Raw genomic sequence first — 17,667 nt, forward strand, 5'->3', positions numbered from 1 at the left:
TGATGCATGCCGACCATGACCATACTATGATATCAAATACAACCATATATGATGCATATTGATCACTTGATAATTAGGTAACCAAATAATAATAAAATCATATGCATTTCTCAACATCATAATTATCACCGATATCTCAGTATAATATTATCATACTAGACCACTATGCACAGCCAACACGTGGTACCCGCTCTCAACATCATATTCGAAGGCTTAGATCATACTCTGCCACCCGCAAGAGTATCTCAAATATAACCATACCCCGGCCACCCGCTAGGTATCAACATCCATCCAAACTTAGCACCCATATAGTTGATAGAAACCTCGTGAGGATAACTCGCCACATATGCCCTAGCGAACGGCATGTGTTTGAATGTCTGCTGCGCACACAGACTAACGACCTCAAACGTAAAGCCAACAGGATCGCGATTATATCGAGCGATCAATCATCTCCAGGCACACCCTAACCCTCGCGCCCACTCGGGTATCCTCACGCTTTCTATCAACTATCCTATCAATCGCATTTCATGTTTTCTTTCTAAATGATAGATCATACACATATATCGATAATAAGTCAATGTATAACAGGAATTTAGGTGGAATAGGAATTAAGAGAAAATGATGCAATGTAGTCTCCAACTGTATCGTCAACGCATGTATACCCATGCTAATCTATTACATGCATACTCATGCTACAGATCAACTCGGTATGCAATCATAACAGTAGAATTATCTCCAATTATCTCTATATATATCACCAATGTGCTCATATTCCAGATCAGCATAATCAAATGCATTATAAAATATGCTCGATTGTAATCATCTCTAGATAAAATTATATAATCATGCCGGAGGCTAAAACATGCATGTACATAATATATAATATAACATAATTTGAGAAAGGCGTCTAGGGGATAAGACTACTCATGTCCATCAGTTAACCGAGTGACACTCATTGCTAGCAAGGTCCACAGGGGTCTCAAATAAGGGGTTCGAGATCTGAAAATATTCAAGTAATATTAGTTAGTCGTTTATCCAATTAGAATTAGTTTAAGTATAATATAAAGATTTATTTGGTTTAAAATCACTTCTTTTACTTTGTACAATAACTAGATTCACATTATAGGTACGATTCAAATATTATGACATACTATTATTATAAAATGATAGTTATAATATACGGAGAAAGATTCATTTCTTTTTATTTCATATTCTAAATATAGAATTATAAAGTAAAAGCTAAACAATTATAAATGGGATATAAGTATAGATAAGATCTATTTATAATAAATTTATATTTCTTAGTCTATTTTGATTAATTAGAAGTTATATAGTATTTACTTAATTATGCAAAATAATTAATTAATTAATAAGACAAGTATCTTATTCTACAGACGATAGTATATAATAAATTATTAAGATTACTTAAATTACATATATTATGAATATCAATACATATATCTAATAATTATAATTTACAACACTATCTATTAATCTAATAGAATTATAAATACATAGTTACATCAAAATAAGTATTACCTATATTTATGCATAATAGTTTATAACCTAGTTAATCCTTAATTATACTAATTATAATTAATAATCATCATGTTGAAGAATATACATTATTTTTAAAATAATTAATGTCTAAATAATTTATCTACATTAATTAAGGAAGTAATACCTAATTAAATAAATACATAGATATAAAATAAAGTAGATAATAAAACAATGTCACCAGTGTTGGGCCGAGCCCAACACTGTGCAGAGAAAAGAGGAGGAGTAGAAGCCGAGGAGGAAGAAGAAAAAGAAAGAAAGCAGAAGAAGAAGAAGAAGAAGAAGGAAGAGGAGGAGGAGGAGGAGGAGGAGGAGGAGGAAGAAGGGAGGAGGAGGAGGAAGAAGGGAGGATGGGAGCTGAGGGAAAAGAAAGGAGAAAGGAAGAAGAAATAAGAAATAAGAAGAAAGAAGAAAGAAGAAGAAGAAGAAGAAGAAGAAGAAGAAGAAGAAGAAGAAGAAGAGAAGAGAAGAGGAAGAGAAGAAAGAGAGAAGGTGAGGGAAGAGGTTGCGGACCCGAGTCGGCGGGGAGGGCACCGACCGCTGCTAGCCAGCCAGCGGCCGGCCTCTCGCCGGCGGCTCGGCTCCGGCTTGCCCAACCTCGGGCAAGAAAGAGAGAGAGAGAGAGAGAGAGAGAGAAAAAAAAAAGGAGAGAGAGGGGGAGAGAGAGGTCTCACCGCCGGCAGCGGTAGCTCTAGGGAAGGTGTCGGTATAGAGAGAGAGAGTAAAGTGAGAGGGTGGACGAGAGAGAGAGAGAGAGATAGAGAGATTTAACGAAAGAGAGAGAGAAAAGGCAGTGGAGGAGTAGTGGCGGCGCTGGGGAACGCCGCGGCCAGCTGGCCGCAGTCGGTTGGCTGCGGCAGCAGCCGCGGGCACGTGGCGCCCCACCATGCATGAGCAGCTTGCATGGGCACGAGGTCGGCCAAAGTGTGGCCGGTCCCGTCGTGCCCATAATTAATTTTTTAATTTTTTTTTAGATTCGATTGTTACAGTATAATCATCTCTATATATCACTAATCTACTCATATCTTAGATCAGCCTAATCAAATGCATGATAAAGATATGCTTGACTGAAATCATCTCTATATAAAGTCATATAATCATAATGGAGGCCAAAACATGCATATACATAAGATATAATATATCATAATTTGATAAAGGCGTCTAGGGGATAAGACTACTCACCACCACTGTAAATACCAAACAACCACTCGCCCACATTGCTACGACAACGATCAAGCCTCGATAGCTAGGTCCACAGGGTCTTGAACAGGGGGGTCGGGATCTGAAATTATTTATAACAAATAATGTCGGTCTTACTATTCATTAAAATTAATCAGGCAAAAAGATAGTTTCTTGTTGTAATTATGTACTCTTCATTTTTATATTTGTTTTTTTATTTATTAACCATAATTATATTATTTAATAGTGTATTTAAAACATAATTATCTATCTATTATTATCCTTGATAATTAAGAAAATAAGAATTAAGTTACTGCAAATAATTACGTAAGAATATACGTACATAACCCTAATAATTACTATTACCTACCTAGGATTAAAATAGTAATTTATATTGTAGGTATTTTGCTAAACATGATATAATTAGAATTATATACTAACTATGATATAATTATATTTAATTTGTATAAACTAAATAAATTAAATTAACTAAACTAATTGAATAATTAATAACATAATCAAATATAATTAGAAATAAATAATGTGCATATATATATATATATTTATATTTATATAAACTATACATAGTGCTGGGCTCGGCCCAGCGCTATGTGCTGCAAGGGTGTTGGGCCGAGCCCAGTGCCATGCACTGCAAGGGCATTGTGCTAAACCTAGCGCCAAACACTGCAAGGGCGTTGGGCCGAGTCCAGCGCCACTTGTAAGGTGCAGTGTAAGAGGAAAAAAGGGAAGAAGGAGGAGGAGAAGAAGAAGAAGGAGGAGGAGAAGAAGAAGAAGAAGAAGAAGAAGAAGAAGAAAAAGAAGAAGAAGGAGAAAGCGGAAGGAAGAAGAGGGTAAGGCCGTGGGGGAGGGGTGCGGCCGCTGGTGGCCATTTAGTGGCCGACCTCTCACCGACGGCTCAATCCTTCGGCGGTCCTTAGAGGAAGTCGACAAAGAGAGAAAGAGAGATAGAGAGAGAGGGAGGGAGGGAGAGAGAGAGAGAGGGGGAGAGAGGGAGGGAGGGAGGCTCACCGGCGTTAGTGGAGGTGGCGGTGGCAGCGGCAAGCCGACGGAGTGACGGCGGTAGCGGGTAGAGAGAGAGAGAAAGAGTGTTTGAGGGAGAGAGAAAGAGAGAAAGGTGAGAGAGAGCCTGAAAGAGAAAAAGAGAGAGAGGAAGAAAAGGGAGAGAGGCGGTGGGGAGGGAGGCTGCGGCAGTAGGGGCGAAGGCGGGGGCCCATCACGCCAGTTGGCCGGGCCAGCGCTTGGGGTGCATGGCACCCTTCCCAGCTGCCACTGCATGGCACGAGGCTGTCGTGCCATGCAGTGAAGAATTTTTTTTGGTTGTTATTACATTCTCTCTCCCTCTCTCTTTCTTGCCCCGAGCTCGGGCTCGTCGAAGTCAAGCCGCCGGCGAGAGGCCGGCCGCTAGCTGGCCAGCAGCGACCGGTGCCCTTCCCGCCGGCCCGGGTCCGCACCTCCATCATCTTCCTTCCCTTTTTCTCTTCTCTTCTTCTTCTTTCTTTCTTTCTTTCTTTTTCTTCTTCTTCCTCGGCTTCTTCTCCCTCTTTCTACACAGTGCTAAGCTCGGCCCAATTCCACGGGGCCTCATATAAGGATTTCAAGATCTGAAAATATTTAAGTAGCATGAAGTTAGCCGTTTATCTAATTAAAATCCGTTCAAGTAACATATGATGATTTATTAGGTTTTAGAATTTCTACTTATCTTTATAACTAGCTAGATTTTTAATTATAAATAAAAATAGAAAAATAGATAAAAAAACTAATTATAATTAAATTATATCTTGATTAATTATGGACTATGTAGTCATTACTTTATAAAATAATAAATAAAAACATAAGCCTAGTATTTTATTTGTTACAAAATAATAATGTATAATAAATTATTAGAATTATTTAAAATGTATCTCATAAAAATATTAGTATATAAATTTGATAATTATAATTTACAAATCTATATATTAATCTAATAGAGATATAAATAAATAGGTATAAGTATTAACTATACTTATACCTAATTAATCATCAATTATACAAATTATAATTAATAATAAGCATATTGAAGAGTATATATTATTATTAAAATAATTAATGTCTAAATAATCTATTTGCATTAATTAAGAAGGAAATACCTAAATAAATAACATAAATAAAATAAAATAAAATAAATAAAACACTACCACCAGTGCTGGGCCGAGCCCAGCATTGTGCAAGAAAGAGAAGGAGAAGAAGTCGAGGAAGAAGAAGAAGAAGAATAAGACGAAGAAGAAAGGAGGAGAGAAAGAGAAGGGGAGGGAAGTGCGGACGCGGGCCGGCGGGGAGGGCATCGGTCGCTGCTGGCCAGCCAGTGGCCGACCTCTCGTCGGCGGCTCGGCTCCGACGAGCCCGAGCTCGGGTGAGAGAGAAGGAGAGAGAGAGAGAGAGAAAGAGAGAGAGAGAGAGAGAGAGAGAGAGAGAGAGAGAGAGAGAGAAGAGAGAGAAGAGAGAGAGAGACAGACAGACCAAGAGAGAGACAGAGAGAAAGAGAGGTATAGAGGGAGAAAGAGAGGCGGTGGAGGGGAAAAGGGCGGCGACACCGGTTGTGGCGTCAAGCTGGGCACGTGGCGTCAAGCTGGGCACGAGGTCGGCCATAGTGTGGTCGGCCACGTCGTGCCCAAAAACTTTTTTTTAGGGCAAGTTGTTATAGTTACAGTACTGGATATATGCATATGATCTATCATGTATAGGAAATTCATAAAAATACTTGTGTATATGATGTGATGGCTGGAATGGTATCTGGTCTAGACTGATACTGGACATACTCTTAGCGTATGGCAGAGTATGGTGATGGTTGATGGTTGTACTCTTAGCGTATGATAAGGTACAACTATTATTGATATACCCTTAACATATGGCAGGGTATGATTTTCTTTCTGAGATACCCTTAGCATATGGCAAGGTATGATTTATCTCTAAAGATACTCTTAGCGTATGATAGGGTATTCTTTAAGCTTGTGGCATGATGTGTATCGAGTTTAGTGACGGGTACCATAGTCCAACACTATGGATGATATTCAGAGTTGAGATGAATGATTGTGATAATGAGAGATATGTGGATTATATCTAGCTCTGACATATACGATTATCTAGTGATTGGCATGCATCATGCATTATCATTGATATGACTAGTATCATTGGATCATGATTGTTATACATCATATGTTGTTATATTCGGTGATATTATATTATAATTTCATTATGAGTAATATGTTCATTCATGAGAATTAATTTTCTTTATATATATGTCATTGAGGATACATACATACATGGCATCATGCTTCTTTCTAATTCATATTATTCAGTACATGATTTACTCTCTGTTTGGCATCATTGATTCGGGGTAAGGTCTATTCACTAAGCCTTTTGCTCATGACTCTTTTTTTTTTTTCTTTTCTAACCCCTCAAATATGTGGTACATATAGCGACTTGAGATATCTTGAGAAGATATTTTAGAACGATGATGAAGTGAGTGATAAGATTCAGACTTCATCAATGACGTCTCAAGCATGGATACACTTTATGGGTGTCTTTTATTCTTATTTTAGTGTTTATTTCATAGAAAAATAAGTTTTATGTATGTCGCATTCGAACGCGGATAGAGTGCGTTCGAACGCGCTTGTGAACACCTGTATCAGGTTCGCAAAAATAGAGAACACGAAATATGTGTTCGAACGCGATCGGGTATGTTCGAACGTGGATGGAGTGCGTTCGAACGCACTTGTGAATGCTTCCATCAGGTTCACAAATATAGAGAATGCAAAATGTGTGTTGGAACGCGATCGGCCGCGTTCGAATGAGATCGGCAAAAATCTACTGTTTTAGGGTTAATAATTGTCATTTTTAAATTGTTTGGTTAGCCTCTGAAGGTGAAACATCCAAACCTCTAAATACACGTGTAAACCGCATGGGTTAATACCCCCACACGGTGCATCACATGACCTGTCAGTAATAGGATTTCACAAGGCACACAACAGCATAAATTTAGACCATAAATAAACTCAACCATAAGAGTCTGGATACAAGTTCCACAGGCCACAACAAGCCTTCTAGATACACATCCAAAATATAATGCTAAAGTCCAAAATACATCATCAATCATAACGCCTTCGTAGGGCTCAATACAACTAATAGACATACTGAAATAGAAAGGTAGCTACTCCTCGCTATCCGCACCTACGTCCCCTAGCTCTAAATTAATGCCACCAAGTGGTAGTGAGCTCACAGCGTAGCGAGTAGGATCCATACAATCTAAATAATGAAATCACATGTGTATATCCAATGTATGCCTATATTTGCTAGCAATAACAATATGCTTATTGAAATGACTTACCATGAGTTACTAAATCAATGCAATCGATAAAGATCACTAGTCACTATTTTAGAACATGCTAGTTCCTAAACGTATAAGGACAAGTCCACACAAATATAAAACTTGATACAATCTCTTATTCATATAAATCTCAATCATAGTGTTTACATGTAATGCATAGCAATAAAAGAGTAGGTTAGTCATCTCATACCTACCAAGGCATTAATCATATTTATCATAGCTTACTGAGCTATTCACACACAAGGTAAATACTCTCAAGAAAATCATCAATTACATAACCATCCATCATCTCATACATCGAGAGGGAGTATATATACATCTAGCGATAATGCCACCCACACGTGTATGGCGCACTACATGTGACCGGTAGTCTGTGGCCATCAGACTAAGGACCCCGGTCGTAAGCCCATATCTCACACTCTCTAAATCATCACCGCTATCAGCGGGAGAATCGGGAGCCCTCGGCTCAACAACGGACGCCCTAACCCTGCGTCATTGGGTACCGCTAGAGATATATCCCCGCCTCACAATCATGTTCTTCTATCATCATAATCTAGTTCTGATTATGCAGTATAATTACATGAATGCCACATGCTCCCGACTTCAAGTGTAAGCCGCTAATAGTATAGTCATATAAGATACACTCTACCCTTAACCCTAGGCTGAGTGAGTAAGAGCATTGCCTAGTCAGAACCCGACTACTAATGATAGGTGGAAGTGGTGCAGTGTCTATGAGTGTATAAAGTATGTCATAGTCATCATGATCGTTACATTCTATATTCACAATAGATATTTATTTAAGAGTATATCATATAGGATACATGTAGAGCATCGTTACACTAATGCCTATGCTACATTAACATTTTCATAATATCATGATGAGCAAATTATCAATAACTATATATGTAAAGATATATATCATGGTACACTAAATGCATGTATTAATACCGACATTTTCTACAGTGTCATGATAGGTATAATAACTGTAGCTACATTATTATAGACTTGTATAAACTCTACTCGCTTTGGGGTCTCTACAGTACACTAAATCTTGTCAGCTAGGTGGCTCCTCTGGAATCCCAAAATCTTCCTCATGCGGTGTCAATCCTATTAATTCATGCAAGTAAAGCCATATGTAAGATTAGCAAACTAATATAATTAATTATCTTATTAGACAATTTATGTTTAGGCATATACATGAGTCAAGGGTCTCTTAGGGTAGTCCTATCTTATCCTAAAATTCACATGAGAATAAATTGTCATTACAGGGGGTTAGGCTAATTAATCAAGTGGAAATAGATAAACGGGGTTATAGGGTCCAAATGGCCCCAAATAGGCTAGTCTATAGGTATTGGATTAGGCTCGAGCCTAACCTAATAGCCAAGAGGGGCCTTGGTTGGCTGCAGTTGGACTGCAGCCCACAAGGTTGGCTGAAGTGGGCTGGGGTCCAACCACAGCCCACTAAAGGCTTGGTTGGTGGGCTGAGGTCTACAGCACAGCCCACCCAGGGAGGGCCCGTGGGCTGCGGTCTGACTGTAGCCCACTAGGGGTTAAACAACCCCCACCCTCCCTCATTATTTCCCTTCCGAGTGAGAAGACGGAGGGGGAGTGGGAAAGCCCCTGGGGCTGTGGCGCTGGCGGCGCGGCACAAGGCCGACGGTGCCGACGGCACAACACGAGGCCAACGGCGGCGCAGCACGAGGCCGAGGAGGGTAAGTAAAGGGAAATAAAAGAAGGAGGGGAAGAGGGCTTACCGAGGGGGAGGGTTGGTCGGACCTCGGCTCCAAGTCCAGGGTTTTGTCAGCTCCGACGGTAGCATCCCGAGAGAGAGGAGAGGGAGAGAGAGGTAGCAAGGTGGAGAAATGGTGCAGTGGGGGAGGGGGAGATGGGATTAATGGAGGTGGGGAGGGTGGCATGCACGACAAGGGATCGGTGATGCTAATCGATGGATTGGAGGAAGCGGAGGACGAGTTTGCAGCTGAAGGTGCAGATGTGGGTGGACATCAAGGAGAAGAAGCTGAGGAGCAACCCGTGGAGGACAGGATAGCCGAAATCTCCCTCCATGCCTATTCAGGGACAGCTACGCCAAAGACCTTGCGAGTGAACGGGGTAGTCAAGAAAACCACAGTGAGAATCTTGATTGACACCAAGTCCACCCACAACTTCATTGACAAGAGGCTCCTTAGGAAGATTGGGCTCGAGTCGGAACCCACGGAAGGGTTCGATGTGACGATCGGAGATGGCACCACATTGCGAGCGGATTCTATTTATGGAGGTGCGGAATTGAAGGTGCAAGGCCAAACTTTCACATTGGATCTTTATCCGTTGGCCTTGCAAGGTGCCGATATTATTTTGGGGACCCAATGGCTTCGAAGCTTGGGGCCCGTGACATTTGATTTTACAAGCCTCACATTGACGTTTTGCAGAAATGACAAGAGAGTGCTACTAGATGGAAGCCAACCGCTACTTGAACTTCCAAATGAAGGGGTCGCAAGGGAGCTCGCTTCTTTCTCGGCGCCCACCTTTCCTTTCTTCTCAAATTTGCGGAGAGCTAGTGCAGAGGATAGTGAGTTGGTCCAACTCATGGAGGAGTTGAGAGAGAACCCCTCAAGCCACCCCGAGCACGAGGAGCGTGATGGGTTAGTACTAGAGTGCGGGCGAATCAAGGTACCCCGGAACGAAGAGCTACGGAGACTATTGATGGCACACTTCCATGATACTCCTATAGCAGGGCATGAAGGGGTATTACGTACTTACAAGCGGCTGGCCCCAAACTGTATATGGACAGCAATGAAGACGGACGTGAAAAAGTATGTGCGTGAATTTCAAATCTGCCAACGAGTCAAATCGGAGGCACTCAAGCCTAGCGGGCTGCTACAACCACTACCTATACCAGAGCGTATTTGGGAGGATATCTCCATGGACTTCATCGAGGGGCTGTCGGAGGTTCGGGGACAATCGATGGTGTTTGTTGTGGTGGATAGACTGAGCAAATATGCTCATTTCATAACATTGTCTCACCCGTTTTCAGCAAAAAGGGTTGCTGAAATTTTTGTTCGGGAAGTGGCACGCTTGCATGGGACGCCTAGGACGATCGTGTCAGACCGGGATCGCATCTTCATCAGTGAGTTTTGGTCCGAGTTCTTCAGATTGCAAGGGACTCAAATCAACCTGAGTTCAGCTTATCACCCCGAGACGGATGGCCAAACCGAGGTGGTGAATCGCGGACTGGAGCAATACTTGCGATGCTTTATGGCGGAACGACCAAAGGATTGGGTCAAATTCCTTCCATGGGCCGAGTGGTCATACAATACCGCTCATCACTCTAGCACGCATGACCCCTTTGAGGCGGTTTATGGGCGCACTCCCCCGTCTTGGGTGCCTATGATAGACTCGCGGCGGCGGATATGACCGAGCTTGACTTGGAGCTTGCTGATCGAGATGAAACATTGAGACTGCTCAAGACTCACCTAGCCACAGCCCAAAACCGCATGAAGCAAACTCATGACAAAGGCCGACGTGAGCGAGAATTTGAGGTGGATCAATTGATGTTCGTTCGAGCTCAACCGTATAGACAATCCACATTGAGACCAATTTTGAACCAAAAGTTGGGTTACAAGTACTACGGTCCGTACCGAGTGCTACAACGAATCGGTCCAAAGAGCTTACCGGTTGGACCTACTCGAAGGAACCAGGATACATCCGGTCTTCCATGTATCAAGCATTGAAGGCCCGGGATCGGGCCTAACCATGTGGTGGGTTCGGCCTTACCCGAACTAATGGAGGAGGATGGCCCCACTGAACCGGTCCGAGTATTAGGCCGCAGGAGAAGACGCCATGGGATTAGATTAGAGACTGAAGTGCTAATTGAGTGGCTGGGCAAATCTACTGACGAGTGTACCTGGGAGCTAGAGTCAGATATCATGGATCGCTTTCCAAACTTCAAACCTTGAGGACAAGGTTGCAGAAGCGTGGTGGATTGATACGATTCGTACTTCACCGACGTCGTCTCGAGCATGGATTCACTTTAGGAGTGTTTTTATTTCATGTTTTAGTGTTTAATTTCCATTAAAATAAGTTTTCTGTAAGTCGCGTTCGAACGCGGGTGGAGTGAGTTCGAACGTGGTTTGTGAACGGGGTTGTGACGTGGTGAAGAGAATGTACTATGCGTTCGAACGCACTGTGAATGCCTGCATCGCGTTCGCAAATACCGACAGGCACGTTCAAACAGCTGCATCGCGTTCGCAAATCCAGAAGAGCGAACTCGGTGCGTTCGAACGCGGTCGGGCGAGTTCGAACGCGGTCGACGAAAATTGTATTTTTAGGGTTAATTTGAGTTGTTGGTTAGCCTATAAAAGGATGTGGTAGGCAACCAAATTGATTATTGATTATTGAGATTAAGTTTTGCCTTGCCTCCTTCGTCTTCTTTGCTCCCGTTCTCTCAATCCCCGGCGACGCCGCTTCTAACCTCCCTCGTCCGGCTAATCACCCTAGTCCCTTAGGGGTGGCCCTCTTCTCCCCCTTCGTCCAATCTATCCCACACTTGCCCTAATCCTTCCATCAACCACAATCCTTCCACCATCACTTTTCACCGGTGCCACCACATTAACGCCGGTCCACCAACCATCATTACCTAGGATCTCGTGCCTCCATTCACGAATCCAAAATAGAGCATCGTGATGTTCGTCCACTAAACGGACGGTATCTCAAGATCCACAACTCCGATTCGCCTGAAACTTGATTTGTTGGAAAGCTCTTTTCTAGGGCGACAAGAATATTTTGGGATCTTATTTCAAAGGTCCGTGCCAGATCTAGTCTAGATCAAGAATTGGAAGAAATCGATCTTTAGCCCCAAAGGAGAGATCGTATCAAGCTGGTATCAGAGCTCCATAGCCAGAGGCGTGATCGTATCAAGCTGGTATCAGAGCTCCATAGCCAGAGGCGTGATCGTATCATACTCACCGGTGCCACCCCATTAACGGCGTTCCTCCACCATCCACCATCATCTAGGTTCTCGTGCCTCCATCCACGGATCCTAAGACAGACTACCCAACGTTCATCCACTAATCAGACGATATCTTGAGATCTCGTTATTCGATTTGCCTGAAACTTAATTTATTGAAAGATCTTTTTCGGGGGCTAGTATCGAGTCACCATTTCTTGGACACGCACTTCTGATGACAACCACCAGAGCTATGATTGCACGGCAAAATAAGGAGGAAGAGATCTCCCCAATAGAGAGAAGGGAGATGATTGCGGGAACTTCCACCCGTGGAACTGCCCGACCAAATCTAAATACCGAAGAGCCTAGTGTTCAAGCCATGATTGCGTCTCTTTTCGAGCAAATGGCCATCAATAACTAGATGATGATGGAGATGATGCGGGAAGTACGAGTGACAAGAGAAGCTATGGCGATAGGGAATGCGCCAATGTCAAGGACGTCGGCTTATCCAAAAAGCCTGAGATATGCACCAATCGATCCAGACTTGCCGAACCATTGGAAGGCCTTGATCGACGATGAGACAGGATACCTCTTCTTTTGGAACACCAAGACTCAAGTTGTACAATGGGAGGAGTCCAAAATCTCTATGTGAATGTCATGGTGGTCTCCCTGGATGCAAGTGCCTTATAGCGAGGCCACCACCGCGTACGCATATACCGACGAGGCAGGACGGGTTGTGTTCAATCCCCGGAATGCCACCCAAAAGGAGGCATTGCGGTGACAGACACCGACATACAAATATGACCCTTCATCATATAGACAAATGCTAACGTCAAACAAGGTCACAGGTCATGACTTTAGCCGGAGATCGACCGACACTTTAGTGGCGTGGCCGAAACCTTCTTCAACAAGCATGGCAATCGCAAGGCAGCATGGGGAGCCCTCCGCAACATACCCAACATCCTCCACGACCTCCCCATTCCCCGCAAAAATAGAGGAGAGTTCGGCTAACCAATAAGATTGAGCTTCTACACGTCGGCCCATGGTTAGTCGCAACAAACCGCCACCGGCTACAATGGGATCCTCAACCATTGTAGCAGCCCCCGGAACCTCCACATCTTCCCATGCACCGGAGACCTCGCCGACAAACCATGAAAGGCTAGCCACACCTTTCCTGGTCCCTGCAGAAACGATGAAGAGTTCAGCTTCAAGGCAGCAGTTTCCTCCAGTGAGCTCGACGGTTGGAAAGGTTCTTTCGACGTCAAAACGGAGTTCTTCGACGAGTCGACAACAGTGCGAACCACTATTAAATGGAGGAAGACCACGCATGGCTGCTGGATATCCCTTGAATCCTCATTAGAGGTGAGGGAGATGATTCGGAACCGCGAGTTCCGGCACTTGGGCCGCCTTACACCACCTCCCTTTGCAACCACGGCGAGTCAGCAACCAAGAAGAAATTGTGTATCACCTCCAGCGACCTTCCACCATTCTCCTCGGTCAATCGACAGTCGAAAGCAATAGCGTCGTCACCAGCGATGACGTTGCTACTCCCCACCGAACTACAACTCGAAGGAGAAGGCCGCAATCTTCCACCCATGGCAGCACCAACCGCTGACAGCCCCGTAAAGACCTTGTGGGCTGCTGCTTTTCTCACCCAGACGGTCGAAAGCTTCCTACCATGGCTGCAACTAAATGAAAAAGAAGGAGATGAAGATTTTGTTTTTGTCAATCTCATCCTTCCACAGCAATCAACCACCGCCACCTCAAGAGGGACCTCACTGACAGGAAAGAGAAGAAGGAGATGAAGATTTCATTTTTTGGGCCAACTTTGGCCTTCCATCGTCGCTGACTACCGCCACACTGTCGGGAACCTTGCCAAAGCAACTACTAGATGTGGTCACTACTTAGCCAAGGCTACCACGTGCCAAGGCAACTCCTATGACAACGGCTGATGGAGATGGAATTATGGGAGAAATATAAGGGATTTCAAATTTTTTTGAAAACCCTAAGTGGTTAGAATTTCAAGATGGTTACATGGTTGGGCTTGACCAGGTTGAGTTGCTAGACATGAGCTGGGTTGGACCTAAGAGCCAAAGGGGTCAAGTCAAGTGTGAGTCATCTCTGGACTTGGGGACTCAGTTAAGTCAAATAAGGGACATGATCAAAAACCCTCTACTTGAATTAAGTCGTGTTTGCTTATTCCAGGATACTTTTAACTTGGCTCATAATCCATGGATTGATACGATTCGGACTTCATCGATGACGTCTCGAGCATGGATACACTTTAGGGGTATCTTTTATTCTTATTTTAGTGTTTATTTTATAAAAAAATAAGTTATCTGTATGTCGCATTCGAACGCGGATGGAGTGCGTTCGAACACACTTGTGAACGTCTGCATTAGGTTCGCAAAAATAGAGAACACGAAATGTGCGTTCAAATGTGATCGGGCACGTTCGAACACGGATGGAGTGCGTTCGAATGCGCTTGTAAATGTTTGCATTAGGTTCACAAAATGTGCGTTCGAACGCGATCGGGCGCGTTTGAACGCGATCGACGAAAATCTACTGTTTTAGGTTAATAATTCCTATTTTTGAATTGTTTGGTTAGCCTCTAAAGGTGTGGATGGCAACCATGAAATCATTATTAATAAATTGAGTTTTTGCCCTGCCTCCTTCATCTTCTTCTCTCTCGTTCTCTCGTTCCCCGGCGATGCCGCTTCTAACCTCCCTCGACCGGCCAATCACCTAGTCCTTTAGGGGCGGCCCTCTCCTCCCCCTTCTTCCAATCTATCCATCACTTGCCCTAATCCTTCCAATCTATCCATCACTGCCACCCCATTAACGCTGGTCCACCACCATCCACCATCATCTAAGATCTCGTGCCTCCATCTATAGATCCTAAGACAGATTACCCGATGCTCGTCCCCTAATCGGGCGATATCTCAAGATCTTGTTATCTGATTTGCCTAGAACTTAATTTGTTGAAAAGCTCTTTTCCGAGGCTACAATATATCAAAATCTCACATTGATCCAATGGCAAAATATTTTGGGATCTATTTCCAAAGTTCCATGTCAAATCTTGTCCAAATCAAAAAATTGAAAAGGATCGAACCTTAGCCTAAGGGGAGATCGTATTAGTGAGCTATAGATGCGAGATGGTATAAATGATAATTTATATAGAAATTAAGCTGTACTAGTATTTTATATTTGTACTCCTTTGTATTATACGATGATTTGTATAATACAGGTCGAATCATAGTGTACTGTTATATTAGTTATTTTAATTATATCTTAATGATTTATCGTGGCTTGTGTGGATCCTACCATATTATATAGTGGTTTAGTGTATTATTGTGGACTTGGATATTCATATGTTAACATGTTTATTTGATTAATAGTATGATTTATTTAGTGATGGGTTATGTGAGCATGGATATGTTAGCATATTTTATTTAATAATGTCATGATTATATGTGCATAAGAGTGTATTTGTGCGTGATAGGCCCCGCCCGACCTATCGCGTCCGTTGCACGTGCCTATGCCGGGCGGGGGCGTTACAACCCACGATGGAGTTCCTCAAGAGTTTTATGGAGCAAAACTATTGGTTCATGGAGGTAATGGAAGTTATAGACTTGTGCTATGCCCTACTTCTTATCATTTCTTGCACATGCATGTTCTTGACATTCTTTTAGCATAGGGAATGTTTTACACCAAGATATGCTCCACTTTGTATGGTAGAGTGAAAAGAAAAGGTAAGAAAGTTCAATACTTCATTGAGATAAATCTCTATGTTTTGCTCATAAAAGTGCTCCACACTCTTCTTTCAAGTTATGAGCATTAGAATGCAATAATGCAACAAAAGTATGTGCAAATTGCTTGAAAGAAAAAAAAATTGGAGTTACATATTAGATTTGAAGTAGGTATTAATCGAAAACTATAACAAAGTGCATAAATAAAGGAGATAAGAGAGCATAAATGGTAGTATCTTACTAGTGGAGGGACGACTGGTGGAGGGAGGGCCGGTGCAGGGAGGGTCGAGCTGGAGGAGGGAGGGCCGAGCTGGAGGAGGGAGGGCCGAGCTCGAGGAGGGAGGACCGAGCTGGAGGAGGGAGGGCCGAGCTCGAGGAGGGAGGGCCGAGCTCGAGGAGGGAGGACCGAGCTAGAGGAGGGAGGGCCGAGCTCGAGAAGAGAGGACCGGTGGAGGAGGGAGGACCAGTGGAGGGAGGGTCGAGTCGATGAGGTAGGGCCGGAGGAGGGAGGACCGAGCTCGAGGAGGGAGGGTTGGAGGAGGGAGGACCGGAGGAGGGAGGGCGGTGATGGCGACGAGGGATTTTAGATAGAGGCAGTGGGCATCTGTGGACTAGGAGATTTGGGACTTGGGAGAGATGGGAGATGAGTAGATGAGAGATAGAGGGTAGGGTTTAGTTGGGTATTTATTAAGCGGGTAAACGGATATTCATTATTTGAATTCATATCCGATAAAATTAACTATACCCGTATTCGTATTCGGATCTAGATTTTTTTCCTAAAAGGCTATTCGTATTCGGATCCGGATCTGGACATTTTGTAAATGGCTATCTGTATCCGTATCCGAATCCAGATCGGGTAGGATTTTCCTATCCGTAGACAAAGATTGGAAGTTATTTTTAGAACTATAATATATCCAATTTTCAAGAGCATTTGATTAGTAGAACTCTCAAAATATTCTTTGAAATATCTTGTTATGATCTCATCTTCCTTGAGGGTGATCGCAACAAACGAAGAGAAGGAAAGGAAGAAGAAGAAGGAGAAGAAGAGAAGAAAGAGAAGGGAAGGGAGTGGGAGAGGAATCTGGGTCGATGGCGTGGGGACCAACTGCTGCTGGCCAACTAATGACCATCCTCTCATAGGCGGCTCGGTTCTGGCGAACCTAAGCAAGAGAGACAAACTAAGAGAGAAAGGAAAGAGAGAAGAAAAAAAGGGAGTGGGGGAGCTCATCGATGAGGATTAGTTGGTGGCAATGGCGGGGTTCCAAAGTAGCTAGCGTCTACAAATCCGCACATGAGAAGGAGAGAGGTTTTGAGGAGGGGGAAGGAGGAGGTAGAGAAAAATGAGAAAGAGATAGAGAGAGAGAGAGACAGGTGGTGGGGCAGTCGGAGGAGGTTGTGGCGGGCCCACTATAGCTAAATGAAATAGGAGAAAAGAGGAGAATGGAAGGGTAGTTTGGTCTATTATTGTTGGATCAAAATGAAAATAATACCTTTGCCTCTAAATGAGGGCATTTTAGTCATTTTTTATCTATCATAAATGCCATGTATGTTAAGTCTATCAATAAGGTAGATGATAAACTACAAAATGGTGCGATTGAAATAAATTTTAAGTTTCGAAGGGACATTGTAATAAAAAAAAGTGCATAGGGTAACCATAAAAACCTGGTATAGTTCAAGGGATGTAGGTATAATTATCTCTAAACTTTATCAAAGTTTTGGAGAGTTCTTGACCAAACTAATACTCTTCCAAACCTTTGTTTACTGAAATAGGCTTAATACAAAAAGGGCATATTTCGCTATAGCTAAAACGTTAAACTTATCATCATTTTATTTGAGAAAAGAAAATACTGCGAGCA

Source organism: Typha latifolia, chromosome 2 (genome assembly GCF_019914945.1).
Source record: "Typha latifolia isolate L0001 chromosome 2, TyphaL0001v2, whole genome shotgun sequence".
In the NCBI taxonomy this organism is placed as follows: Eukaryota; Viridiplantae; Streptophyta; class Magnoliopsida; order Poales; family Typhaceae; genus Typha; species Typha latifolia.